Genomic DNA, 14,685 nt, shown 5'->3' with positions numbered 1-14,685 from the left:
TCACATGAAAACGATTTACATATTCAAGGAGAATATGTTATGAATAATATATGAGTAATACTAAAAAGTGCTAATTCTTTGGTAATTGCCAAGAGGACCGTGTATGCACTTCATAACATCATAAGTAAACGTATCCTTTAACAACTACTGGCACATATATGTGGCACACATTACTTGCAAGGATCTGTAAACACTGATTAAAGGCATATGTTCCTTTCGATACAGATTGTGTATATGTTGCCAGATAAATACCCTTTGGATATGAAGCACCTGCTGCCTAAGCACCTTCCCTGTTGAAATACTAAAGATCAAGACTATCTGGACAGAGGTCTACAAAGCGTCACTACTGTCTGCCTTGACCATGAAGCCACTAGCTTGTTTGTTGTGCAGCAAGGAGAAACTCTGGAGGGTTAGGTTACTGCATAGACACCACGTTGTCTAATATCCGCAGAACTCAGAGATCGCTCTACCAGATGTGATAACATGATTAACTGATTTAGGTCACATATCTGGGTATCAAGGTACATAGAATAAACCTTGCCTTTTTCACTGAAATGGGTGATCCTACCAGAGTAGCTACTAGTAAGTAACTTCCCATTAGATTAGAAAATGGACAAGTCTAGACATTTAAGTATTCAAATATACCATGACCACTCACAATTGATTTCAGGTACTATAGGTCATATGGATGCTAATGCCAGGCAGTCATTCTCATTTTGGTGCGGCCTTGTTCTGTCTCCGATGGAGTGTAAAGGTATAGCAAAAATGCCACTCTTAACCAGAGTACTGTGCCCATGTGAAGTTACATCAGTTCTACTATCCAAGAAAATTTTCACTGAATAGAACTCCTTGTGGATTCAATTAATTTGGGGTAAGAGGGGAGGGAATGGGTGAACCTGAATAAGCTCATGTGGCCATTGGAAGAGGGAGGATTGGGGGCACCAAATTACGAGGTCTACCTGCCCAATACCATTCAACTATGCGATGACATTTGCGTATGTCTGATCGAGAGCAAACTGAAATTACAGCAATTATTGGAACTACGACCATATATGCAGTGACTGTAGGGAACACCTCCTTAACTGGTAGATGCCCGAGGTATCATAAATTTCAATTTCTGGATCAATTGGGGACACAGGTGGCCTATGCACTAGAAATCCCTTTATGGTGTCTTCCAGAATGTAAAGAAATTACTAGGAAAACAATTCCCAGGCACGGACCCAGGCTGGAATATTAACTGTGGGAGATTTGTGTTCTAATGGTACACTTCACACTTATGACTCCCTCGCAGATCTTTAGAAATTGGGAGCAAGGCACTTTCTCAACCAAAAATACACTGTTCAATGCAATCAGAATAATATAGGGGGAAGGTGATGTTGAGCCTTATAGAAATGACGACCTTATCATTAAAATTCATAATTGGCACTGGCAGACAGCCCATATCTACCCTTTATAATGCCCTAGCTCCAATTTTTTTTATACCAAAACAGACACTGTTAAGATTAAATGGGAAAAAAGGATCAGGCAGTTTCTCGCTGAAAAGGAATGGGAAGGAGTCCTGCAATACACCAAGAAAGTCACAAGGAATCCCAGGTTTAAATGTAATCAGTTTAACTATTTACATTAAGAAAACTTATTACCCACAATAATAGAAAAATACACCTAGGCTTGGCTGCTCACTGCCCACTGGTGTGGGATTGTCAGATGATTGCACAATTTGAGAAGGAAGTAGAGACAGTTTGGCCTCAACTGTTGGGCAAACAGAGGGGAACAAGAAATCTTATCCTATCTATTAGGCCAAATGCATAGACCAAAAGTTGCTAGATACATATGCAACGTCCTGGATTTCAAAATGGTGCTTGCCAAATGAAATATAGCCTTGACATGGAAGGGTAGGCATGACCAGACATTAAAACTTGCTTAGCAGATGTAAAGAAATGGACAAAAGCTGAGAGAGCACCAATAACCGGGCTGCAACGATCACAGGGAAAAGGTGGGGCACTTATGGAATGAGACACTATTCTATTGGTGGTACAAGGCAAAGCACATGAGCGGCCACCAAAGGGAATCACACAAATGACTGATAAACTTGGGAGGTGTAGGACAGTAGGAAGACCTGTGTCAAACTAGGACAGGGGGTCATGATACACACATCAGCCTATGGTTGTGCAAGGCAGCTGATGTGGAATCTTGCTGGAATTTATTATGCAGCTATGTAACTAGGTAGTATTAACCCTATATCCAGGCTGTTTGCTCCAGGCGCTGTAGATATATGTACATATTGATCGATGACAAAAAAAGATGTCTGTGGGCTCAAGATGAAAATGTTTATGCGTTATATAACAAGTGTAGGAAGCTGGCCTGGGGTGTGGTGGGTACCAAAGGTACTTATACCTTATACCAGGTATCCCCTCTTAGTAAAGTGTTGGCAGTGTCTAGAAGCCAGGATTTCTAGAGGTAGCTGTGGATGAGCAGCCAAGGCTTATCTAGGAGACATGCAAAGCTCATGCAAAACCACTGCAGCCACACAGCACTTGAACACATGAAAGAAAACACTTAGTACAAAAATAAAGGTACACAATACCACAAAGTACTAGAAGGACAACCCTCCAATAGGAGGAAAGTAATACACTAAATATATACACTAGTAAACAGTAATAGGCACAGAAAAGGTTAGAAAACAGTGCCAATGTAGATAACCAATAGTGACCCTAGGGGGAGCCAAACCATATACTAAAAAAATGGGATGCGAACACAGGTCACCCATCTAGTTAAGTGGAATGTGTAGAGGGGAACTGGGAGTACTAGAAAACTATAGAGGTAAGTAACACAGTACCCCCCCAGCGACCAGGAAAGCTGGAGTAAATCACTGGAATTCCCCCAAACCACCCAAAAGGAAGGAAATGAAGACACCCAGACAAGACTGCAAGAAACCAGCAGTGGATTCCTGGAGAGGACGATCTGTGGAGAGAGGGGACCAAGTCCAAAAGTCACAGTGGAGACCAGGAGGAGTGGGAGCTACTACCCACCCAGATGTACTTGCAGGAGTTGATCGTCGGTGATGAAGATCAGGTCAGCACTTCAACCCTGGAGCAGGAGAAGAGTTCCTGAGGGATGCAGAAGATGTCCCACGAAGAAGTGAAGACTGCAGACTAGTGTTGGTTCAGGAATCCCACCAACAAGCCTCTGCAAAGGCAAATTTGCGGTTAGTGGAAAAGTGGAGCTGCCGGGGACCAGCAAGGCCAAGGAGTATTCAACCCAGGAGGGGGACTCAGAGGGGGCCCTCAGTGCCAGAGAGAGCCCACAGGAGAAGAAGCAGCACCCCCAGGAGTCAGACGGGATGGGGACACAGAAGTTGCAGAAGGAGCCCACGCAGCACTACAGAAAGGGATCCCGCGCCGCAGGAGAACCACGCAGAGCGTTGAGCGTCGCAGGAAGGAGTGCCGGGGACTGGAGCTGCACATCACCTGACGATCCCTTGGAGGAGATGCAAACAAGCCCTGGCAGCTGCAACAGATGCGGTGCATGGGTACTGTCTTGCGTGGGAAGGCAAGGGCTTACCTCCACCAAAGTTGGACAGCTGGCAGAGAGGACCAAGAGGACTACTCCGGACCACCACTTGTGATGCAGGATCCACGCAGCTCAAGATGAGAGGAGACCCACGCAGCCGGTGGTCATTGCAGCAGGTGCCTGTGGATGCAGGGGAGTGACTCCTTCATTCCAAAGGACATTCCTTCTTCCTTCTCATGCAGACTGAAGACTTGCCACCCTCAGAGGATGCACAGCTGTGGAAATGTTGCAGAAGCTGGAAGGAGCCATGGAAACAATGTTGCTAGAAGAGGCTTCTTCGTAGATGCTGATCGTCGATTTCTGGCGGGTCCAGTCGTGGTTCCAGTGGCTAGAAGTCGAAGTGGAGCTTGTAGAGAAATCCTGCTGGAATCTTGCAAGCCAAATCTGAGGACCCACCCAGGAGAAAGACTCTAAATAGCCCTGAAAAGGGGATTGGTCACCTAGCCAGGTGACCATCTATCAGGAGGGGGCTCTGACATCACCTGCGTGGCCTGGCCATTCAGATGCTCCCAGAGGTCCCTGCCAACCTTGGATTCAAGATGGCAGAACCCAGGGACCCTCTGGAGGAACTCTGAGCACCAACCCTGGGGTGGTGATGGACAGAGGAGTGGTCACTCCCCTTTCCATTGTCCAGTTTCGCACCAGAGCAGGGACTGGGGGTCCCTAAACCGGTGATGACTGGTTTATGCACATAGGGCACCAAATGTGCCCTTCAAAGCATACCAGTGGCTTAGGGAGGCTACCCCTCTCAAGCCAGTCACACCTATTTCCAAAGGGAGAGGGTGTTACCTCCCTCTTCCAATCTAAATCCTTTGTTCTGCCTTCCTGGGCAGATCAAGCAGCAGGAGGGCAGAAACCTATCTGAGGGGTGGCTGCAGCTTGGGCTGCCCGGAAAAACCCTGTAAGACTGGTGGTAGCAATTCTGGTAGTCCTCTACGGAGCCCCCCGAGTGGATGGAATCATACTTCCAATACTTTCAACGGTATTCGGGTATGATTCCAACATGTTTGATACCAAACATACCCAGGTTCGGAGTTACCAATATGTAGCTGGACATATTAATAACTTCCAACGTAAAATGGCGTCCCCGCACTCACAAAGTCCAGAAAAATGGGCCTGGAGTTTGTGGGGGCACCTTTGCTAGTGCAGGGGTGCCCTCACACACAGGTACCTGCACCCTGCCGTCTAGGCTGAGAGGACCTACCATAGGGGTGACTTATCGTGACCTGTAATGAAAACGGGTGCATGCACCCGTTTTACGCAGACTGCAAAGGCAGGCCTGCAGAAACGTTTGCACGGGCTCCCTATGGGTTGCAGAATAACTGCTGCAGCCCATAGAGATCCCCTGGAACTCCAATGCCCTGGGGACCTAGGTACCATATACTAGGGACTTACATGGGGGGACCAGTATGCCAATTGTGGGAAGAAAAAAGGTACAGTTTACAGAAGAGAGCATAACTACTGGGGTCCTGATTAGCAGGATCCCAGTAGAAACAGTCAAACACACTGATAACAGGCAGAAATTGGGGTAAGCATGCCAAGAAAGAGGGCACTTTCCTAAAATGTCACACATAAGCAAATTAAAAACTTTGCTGCTATGGACAACATGGCGTGAGATCGCACTTTATCTTCACCATCTACCAAAGACACAGATACGAAAAACTGAACAGATAAGGTTCAATGCAATTTTAATTTAAGATGTGCGCATTATATCTCATATGTATTTGTAGGGCACAGGTCAACAAAATAGTGACAGAATAGTGTATTGTTTTTAGCTGTGTGTATGACCCCGCCCCACACACCGACCTCGCCCTTAGGACTCAGTCACAGCTCATAAAAAGTCTCTGGACCCTCACCCACGACACAAAAATGCTACCTACATAAGCACAAAACGAAGAAAAAACACTCTCACCCACGCGCCCCAGTCTAGCGTGCAACTTGTGAAGGTAAGCTCTAGATAAACGCTTCAATACCGTACTATTTCCCCGAATATTATGGGGCACGATAAATACGTCTCCAAGCTGAACGAGCGTTTCCTCAATGATTTTACACAATTCCCGTTTTATTGACTCCAAACTTAGCCAGTGTAAACGTTCAGGTCATTCTGTTCGGAATTAACATAAATACACACCTGGAAATTAACGAGAGAGGAGCCTTCATTGATGCATCACTCAATGTTAGCTCCAAATTTCTATTACTCTCCAGTGAATACAGTCGATGTATTGCTTACCAATTTCGAGTTCCCCTACCAGCAGTATGTCAATACACAAGCTATTCGGCAAACATAGACAGAGGACTAAAAACCACACACGTTTCCGCACGTTGAATGAAAACGATCGAGTCCGTGGTAAAAAAAAAAAAAAAATGGCCCTTTTTCGCATGGTATTTATTCACCCCGCCCATCGAGACTTTTTATTTAAAAAAATACTTGAGAGATCTGAAAAACTATCCGATAAAGTTTCGCACACGTTAAGCCAGCAGATCGTACCACGTTTATTCGACAGAAGGCCAATGCGGTATTCTAACAATGAAAAAGATGTAAAAGGCCGATGCCAAATTTCCTGACGTTCTTGGTGGTCACTGTTGCAGGATAAACTGGAAATCTGGATTACCATTTTAAAATGGCCGCCGACATTACTTTCTCATTTTTACCAGACAGCCAGCTTGGAGTCAGGCAGTATCGTGACGCGTTTCAGCCCCGATTGAAGATGGCCTCCGCCGCCGATCGCACAGTGTTGTCCCACTGGAAAACCACTTTCGAAAATATGTCATTGGCCAGTCAAAGGAATGCCTGTCATGGGTGCTGTTAACGGTCCTCTCAAAGGCGAAAACACCACATTTTTGGGGAGTCTCAAAGCTAGCAGCCAATGAAAATCTGTGGCAATGGAACAAACGAGCAGGTCAGTGACAGACTGCAGCTGGGTTTTAGGAAAGGATGGGAGACTGCGGTCACAAAACTTTGTTTGGGGATGCTGTCAACGTATTTTTTTTTCTGGTCAGCAACGTAGACAGAACAAGATTGAGATTGTCACGTGCGCTCATTCTAATCTAAGCGTGAACATGACTCGTTAAAGCGCGGGAAAGCAATCGTCTCCTCAAGGATGCGACACAGAGCTCTCAAGTATTTAAAGCTAATGGTCCACAAAATACTCTTACCGGCACCCCTGAACCGAACGAGGTTAAGTGCCCCGGGGGCACCGCACCCTTCCATTGCTAGCACTACTTTACCCCTGCAAAGGTATTTTGCTTAATGCGGGCTTCTTAACCCTCGCTTTCGTGTCACGTTCCAAATGTCAGATGCTGCTAGCTATACATATTTCATGTGAAGTCTTAAACCACTACCCTTTGTAGGGTAACATCTCTGTGTTGCTGTCAGTCCGCACAGGAGACCAGTTGCCGAGAAATGGGACACCACATTATAAGCACTTTATTCTTCATTAGGCCAATCGGAAATGCTTACAGTTTCATGATTTGTGGCACCTTCAGTCATAGTTTTAGAAGATTAATGAATACGGATTGCGATTCACCCCACCAACCAATTTGTTTTTTTCAGCTTTTCCGTTTCTTGATCGTTGAGGTGAATTTCTTGCTGAGAGGGCATGTCGCATGCGGGATTTTGATTTGTTAATGCGTTCTGTCTTTTAACAGAGTATATTCATCGTCTTCACTTTCAAGGATATTTCATTCTTCATCACATCTTTCAAGCCAGCTGATTCCGGTTTTCCTATATTGTTGATAGAATTTCAGGGATGCAGGAAGCACAGTGCCAAAATATGAACGTGTGTATATACATCAACACTGGAACAAGAGTGCTCGTCTTCCATGCACCAGAATTAATCATTAATCTTGATTGTATCATAATTGCGTTTTGTTGTGTTAACTTAATAGGATTTAGAGCAGGGTTCTCCAACGAGTAGCTCGTGAGGTAGTGGTAGCTCTCCAGCTACCTCGAAGTAGCTCTCCTGTGTGCAGACTAGTCAACATATTTAGAAGCCTTTGCTTTGTTGAATTGATATATGTACACCGAAATTGAAATGCATGTTTTAGAGATGAACATGTGTGTATTGTTAGGACTCAGAAGCTGCTGTTTTGATTGGGGGAAAAAAAAGCAGAATTTTCAAAATGTATTTAATGCTGATATTTGAGTGATAATAATCAAACGTGTTGGGGAGACTTGATGCTAATATTACTGTAGCTATGGCTGTTATGACTACCCATATAGAGACATTCCACATTGACAACACATTATTGCGTTACTTCAATCATCTGTTCCCAATGCACTAAAGGGGTCACTTTGGTAATGTTTGCGTATGGTGGTCACTAATGCAAGTGTGTCTAATCTGGTAGCTATTACATAATAATAATATCTCAGGAGGCTTTTCACTGTACATAAGTAGACCTTATTACAGAGAACGTTGGAGACACCTAAGTGAAAGTTGAAGTGTTGCTGAGTATATGCAAGGGGTGAGTGTTGTGGAGTGTGAGTAGATGAGCTAAGCTGACTGGATGCAGTGCAATGTTAGTGTTGCAGCTTGCGTAGGCTACTGCAAATATCAAAAAGAAGGGTCGGGCAGGAAGTTACTGGGGAGAAATATAATAATAATAAAAAAAAAAACGTACCTTTGCTGCTGCCGTCGCCCCCTTTCTCCTCTTCCCTCAATGGGGTTGGTGTCCCAGCAGTGAGTGGGACACCAGCACAGGTTCCCCCACGCAATCCTGGTGCTGCTCTCATTGCTATACATAGCATGAGAGCAGCGTCAGTATTTGTCTGAGTGGCTTCGCCTGCCCCTCAGACAGTGAATAGGAGTATGCACAGTTTCTCCAACCTGGCTGTGCAACACAGCCGGGTTGGAGAAACCTAAGTGCGCATGTCAGTTTGGCTGGCCTGAGATGGCTAGCCAAATTAACATGCGCACTTAGGTGCACTCCTCCCCCAACTTCCATGGACCAGCCCCACCCCTCCTTGCACATGCTGGCAGAGCCAGCAGCTGAAAAATAAAAGAATAGTAATATATTGTTTTATTTTTCAGCTGCTGGGTCAGCTAGTGGGGCGACGCTCCTTCGCCATTGCAAAGGAGCCGCCCCTGGTTGCAGCGCAGCTGACACTTTCCTGGAATAAACTACCACTTAAAGATACAGTCCTTTCATTTACTTTATACTTGACACATTTAAATAGCACACCCCTGACAATGGATTGAAGTGCATTGCTGTGTGTAGCACACTACTCTCAAATCTAAGATCAGTGGTTAATACAGTATTATGATTATTGTTGGTTATTCTGATTAGTCTTGTTCTCTCAAGGAGCAACCGCCTGCATTTCCTTGTACTTAGGCGTGATCAACTGTATACATTCATGCAAAATAGTTGATGTGGTGAATAGGTAAGATAAAGAAGATTATGCATTCTTAGGTTGCAGGGATATGGTTTCAAATAAGAGGATGTGATCTGTGAGGTGAAGGCCATTAGCAAAAATACCTTAATGTAAAGGAAGGCAGACAGCCATTAAACTCAAAGTAGGTTAATCACAGCAAGAGTAACCCATGTAGAGGTTGGAGGTTTAGAGGGTCATTCAATAGGAAGAGAGGAGAAAAAGCAGTCTATAGTTTTAAGTTTAGATCAGTTTTCCCCTGCTGGATTTTTGAAACACAGAAGGAGGATGCTTTTGAGATAGCATAAAATATAAGCATGTAAAACTGTGATAGGTAAGGTTATTTTCATCTGACATTGTATTGAATTGTAGCATCTGTACAGCACCCATAAACCCCACTGAAAGTGCTCATGCATGTAAACACTACGCCACACTAAGCTAAGCAAACTTACATAGGTAAACTCCTGCCTCACAATGGAAACATACATTTAAATCTGTGCAAATCAGTTGCTTAGACATGTAGGGGATAGAATTAAAACACAATGTATTGCTGAATTAATAAGCTGTGGGATTGGGCGTTGTCTGGTATTTCATTAAAAAAGGCACACGTAACAGTAGATTATATTCATTTAATCTTCAGCACCTTCATCCAAGGTGGAGTATGTTATCTGACACATCACAAAGACATCCTAATTTGCTCCCCTGGCCAAATGCTACCAACTAGCAGAAAAAACACAAAATACCAAGCAATAAAGGTGATGAAAATGTTCTTCATCAGCTGCATAATGTAAGAAATGTTTCAGATTTATATTCCTAATTATAGGAGAATAAATATGGTCTAAACCTGTGGCCTGTAATAAACAAACACCAAATGATCAAATGAGAAGGAAGTAGCACTAGCATGACAAATACTGCACTTCCTATAGCTAACAAACATATAAATCAGTACGAACAATCTGCTCAACAGGTAGAGACACTATGCTACCCAACTTGTGTCAAAAAAAATGTGCGAGAGATCCCCATACTTACAAAAATCTAAACAAGCCCCGGACCAGAAACAAACAGTCTCAAAAGTAATAGTAGAACATTGTAATATGTCCAGTTAATAAACAAGACCTTATTAGTTCATTAAGAAAAGGGGGTTGTTTATTCCACAAAGCGCAGGCAATCGACAGGTGTTTTGTCATTGTCAACTTTTTCAAGGCTACAAAAGGTAGTATAGATGCCCCAAATCAATGCAGATGCAATAGTAGAAAATACAGAATGAGGAACAAGGTTAGAGACATCAAAATTGCTTCTTACGTGATTAGTACATAGGCCCAAAGTCTGGCCGACCAAGTGCAAAGAGAATGTCACTATTTGCCAAAATTGGGGATATTTACCATCGAGACCAAAGCAACCGTAATCGTAAATCTATCTGCAATAACCAAATGGGAACTTCTTAAGTCGTTGCTGGATCTAACAGGTTAGCCTGATGCTTTCCATTCAGTAGCTCCAAAATAAGAGCAAAAGCTGTGCTTGAGGAAGCCTCTCAAGGGAATGGAAAAAGAGAGAATGTGTAGTTTAGGTTTAATCTTTTTATGGATTTTTATCAAAATTTGCAGGACAATACAAAACACTCACCTACAACCTCGGGCCTGTGAGGAACAATAAGAGAGGATTAACATGAGTTAGAAGAAGAGGGAGAAAGAGCGTCTATGTTGTTGGGCAGATGTCTACTGTTGTGTGCCTATTGTGTGGTTCATGGCAAACAGGTTTTAAGGGTCCTCGTCTGTGATATGTGAAGCTAAGCTGATACTCGGTCTCCAGGAGTGAGACGGAGTACTAGTAAATAAGTTGGGCATGTAAGTTCTACAAATTCTTGTGAGAGCCATGTCAAACAGGATGCCCATGTTTTGTCAAATTTGGGGAGTCTTTGTTTGGCTGTGGCTGTCAATTTCTCCATACTTAATAGGTCTCAAAGTCTGTGAACCGAATCTAAGTGAGTGGGTATGGTGTCTGTGCCCCATCGTGCTAGCAACACTTATTTAGCTGCACAAATAACTAGCGTGATAGCTGTCCCTGCAATGATTTCAATGGGTAGTGTAGGACAACCAGTTGGCCCAGGAGAGTGTAACACAGGAATCTAGGTATCTGTATATTGCACACCTTATCAAGGGCATCCAGGACCTCGGACCAGTAGCGATGGAGCTTTGGGCATTTCCAAAGGAGGTGGATGAGTGTCCCTTCCTGTGTGCATCCCCACCACCAGTATGCTCCTCCATTTGGACACTCTAGCCGATGTGAAATATCAATAATGCACAACTTTTAGTAGGTTTTTCTGCCCTGCCACACTTAGGGCTGTGGAGGTGCCTCGTTTAAGGATATCTGACCACTCCAGAGATGTAAAGGAGCACTCACATTCCTTCTCCTGTTGGCGTTGTGCCGATGATTTGGGAGAGGCCTGCATATTGTTGATGAAGGTTTGGATATCGGAGAGGATGCGTTTGTCAGTGTTTCTAGTTAGGAGCCATTTCTCAAATGAGAGTATGAGGCGGCTCGCGTGGGGCTTGATAGAGGATTGTGTAACCCAGTGACCAATGGTGAGATATTGCAGCGGGCATTTTTGAGAATACAATAGTGTTGTTGGATTTGAGCAAAGGTCAATAAGCCTGATTCTTAGAATAAATCACCAACCCTTTTACAGTTTGCCTGTTGCCACACCAAGTAACTGGCGCCCTGATGTTTGGGAGGAAAGTCTGGATTATTCATAATTGGGGTGAGGGTGGAGATGCGGTTGGAAAGCCCCTTACTTGTCTGTATTCTGTCCCACACTCCCATTGTGGCTCTCAGTATAGGAGAGATATATACTCCTGGTGGCTTATGGGCTTTAGTAAGCCATGGTATCTTCAATATATGGATGCCTGTGACGGCCTGATCCATGAAGCACCAATGTTTTTCCTTGTTGGATCTGATCCACTCCAGTAGGTATCGCAGTTGGGCTGCCTGGTAATAGTGGGTAAGGTGAGGGATCCCGAGGCCCCCAATCCCCAACGGTAGGTAGGTCTGCTTCTCAGCTAAACGTGCCTTCTTCCCTTCCCAAATGAACTCTTCTTTGTGGCATTGTAATGTAACTAAAATTTGGGGAGAAGAGGCTAGAGATAACGTCTGCATAACATATAGAATTTTGGGCAATAGGGTAATTTTTACTGCTGCAATGCGGCCTATCAATGAGTGTGTAAGTCTTCCATTTGTGTAGATCAGTACGTGTTTTCGCTAATAAAGCACTGTTGTGTAGCCATTTTAGTTATAGCTCCATGCACGTTAGTTTAACACACTAGGCCGCTGTGCACTTTGACGTAGATATATTTTATTCGGCTTCAAATTGTTATTTTACAATAACCAGTTTTACGGTCTTGTTTTCTTTTCTTATTTCTAACTGTTTTTGCTTAGCCCAGCACCGTGTTCTCAAACAAGACATTCTTGATCACTTTGTGCTTCAGTCAAGGCTACAGTTTGGCACATTGCCGGTGAGCATGGTAGAAGTTTAGTCTCCAACATTCGTAGAAAATACACATCCTTACGTAGGGACATTTTCTTAGGACATCAGCTGTGTTATTATAAAAACACTTCTTAGTCCCATTACATGTTAGGAGGTAGATTCCAGCCAGGGAACCACAACTGTATGCTGATTGCTGAATGCTTTGCTGCAGATGCTAACGCAGGCTACAGGCCTTTGCTCAGGTATGAGGGTTGATGTCCTCACGGGGGAACCTGAAAGGCAGAATTAATGCTTAACATGCTATACTCAGATTATGATTTAGATAGGAAATAGTCCATAAATCCTAGTGGCAATATGATAGCATTATTCTTATGCTTCACTCTCCTCGTCACCATTTTAATATTGTCATGTTGTGTCGTCCTGGTTATTGCAGCTCACGCTTTGCTATCTAAAATGCAGTCGTTTTATTAAATCAGTCATTAAAACTCATACTGCTTCTTATTGTCATTTATACATGAGACCGAATTGTGGTTGAGAGAACCGGATGCGACCTGAGTGACCACCACTTCCCTGAGAAGCCTAATATGTCATGCGCTCGGCTGCCCATTCACCCTTATCTTCTGGTAGAGATGAGGCACTGCTAGTTAGCCGAAGCAAAACCCGGATTTAAAGCGACAGGTGTCACCCACAGTGGGTCTCCCACACCATGGACGATCTTGCTGCTCAAAATCCAGTAGTCTCATTAGAATGAGAGCCTACGCGACAGCACCATAACTGGAAACTGCATTCTGAACTGTAGTCGAGTGAATGCGGAGTCCCAAATATCTCACTCCCCCTGTGGTGCAGACGATTGGAAAGTGTTGTTTGCCACTGTAACAGTTAAGTTGAGAATCTCTGATTTTGGTTGGTAGGTTCACTTGAAACCCAGAAGCTCTCCCAAAGATCTCTGGTTCTTCCATCAGTGCAGGCAAGGACTGGAGGGGATGCGTTAGAGTCACCATGATGTCATCTGCATATAATGCTAGTTTATGCTCTCGCCCCCCCCCCCCCCATTGGGATACCCGTTATCGTGGCATTTCATCTGATTCGCTCTGCCAAGGGCTCCATGTATAGTGCAAAAAGTAATGGAGAAAGTGGGCAACCCTGCTGAGTGCCTCTAGTCCCCGGAAATGGGGATTATATTAGCCCATTGACCCCAACCATTGCCTCTGGCCCATTGTAACTGCATTGTATTATTGTATCCAGTCACTGAATCGCCCACATTCCGCAACACTGCAAACAAGTATGGCCAGTGCACCCGGTCAAATGCCTTTTCAGCATCTATATATAGCATTAGTGCCAGTATTCGAGAACGCTGGGTTTTGTCCAGCAAGTGGCATATACGTCTTGTGTTGTCGCTGCAGTTGCGGTCAGGAATGAATTCAGCTTGATCTGGATCTACAGTGCCTTGCTTTTAAGGGGCCAGTCGATTCGCCAGGATAGAAGTGAAGGTTTTGGCGTCTACATTGATTAACGAAATTGGTCTGTATGATGAGCAGTACAATGGATCATTACCCGGTGTGGGTAGGGCGGTGATCATGGCGAGTTTCATGGAGTCTCTGAGGGAACCTGTATCACTAAAGGAATTATATAAACTTGTTAGGATTGAGGCCAATTGTTTAGCAAATAATTAATAAAATCCTGAGGGGTATCCATCCCTCCGAGGGGTATTGCCGGGTTAGAGGCGTGAGATCGCTGAGAGTACCTCATCTAACTTTATGTCCTGATCCAACTGCCGAGCATCACCTGTGGGTAGTCTCTCTAATGGTACATGTTGTAGGTTGGATGTATAGTCCTTTTCTAGTATGGGGTCAGCAGTATAGAGCTGGGTTCAGAGTCATTCAAAGGCTTGAACTATTTGATCATCGTGGTCAACGTGTTCTCCTTGCTGGCCCGTCACTGACTCCCACCCTCCGGCGTGTTGTCTGGGCCCGTAAGCAGTGTGCTAGAAGGCGGCTCGTTTTATTGCTCCCTACATAGTACTTTTGTTTAGTGCAGATCAGAGCATACGTTGCTCTATCGATGTCCAATGCCCATAGTTGTTTTCGGGCTATATTCAATTGTCTGCGTATTTTGTGAGATCCTGATCGTTTGTGCTCAACTTCTAGCTCTTTTACCATGTCTTTCGAGTGCAACCCTTTTATCTCTCTGATCTCTGGAAAGGCGGGTCGCCAATGTAATTAATCTGCCTCAAATAACTGATTTTAACTCGTCTCCGAGCACTGCT

General features: G+C 44.3%; 2 protein-coding genes across 7 annotated transcripts in view; one reads left to right on the top strand and one right to left on the bottom strand.

Moving 5' to 3' along the window:
• Positions 1–6,160, bottom strand: part of MTRFR (mitochondrial translation release factor in rescue) — a 39,823-nt gene extending 33,663 nt beyond the window's left edge. The window contains exon 1 of one of the 3 annotated variants that reach the window (XM_069214984.1): positions 6,059–6,160. The gene's annotated coding sequence lies outside the window, so the exon portion shown is untranslated. Of the gene's footprint in view, positions 1–5,701; positions 5,927–6,058 lie in introns of those variants that run through there. The other 2 variants (XM_069214983.1, XM_069214982.1) reach the window with 2 other exon arrangements.
• Positions 6,161–6,264: 104 nt separating this feature from the next.
• Positions 6,265–14,685, top strand: part of MPHOSPH9 (M-phase phosphoprotein 9) — a 311,640-nt gene continuing 303,219 nt past the window's right edge. For all 4 annotated transcript variants that reach the window (XM_069214980.1, XM_069214979.1, XM_069214981.1 and 1 more), the window contains exon 1: positions 6,265–6,470. The gene's annotated coding sequence lies outside the window, so the exon portion shown is untranslated. The remainder of the gene's footprint in view (positions 6,471–14,685) is intronic.

This window comes from Pleurodeles waltl, chromosome 11 (genome assembly GCF_031143425.1).
Source record: "Pleurodeles waltl isolate 20211129_DDA chromosome 11, aPleWal1.hap1.20221129, whole genome shotgun sequence".
NCBI lineage: Eukaryota > Metazoa > Chordata > Amphibia > Caudata > Salamandridae > Pleurodeles > Pleurodeles waltl.
This window is presented reverse-complemented; position numbering and strand designations above follow the sequence as displayed.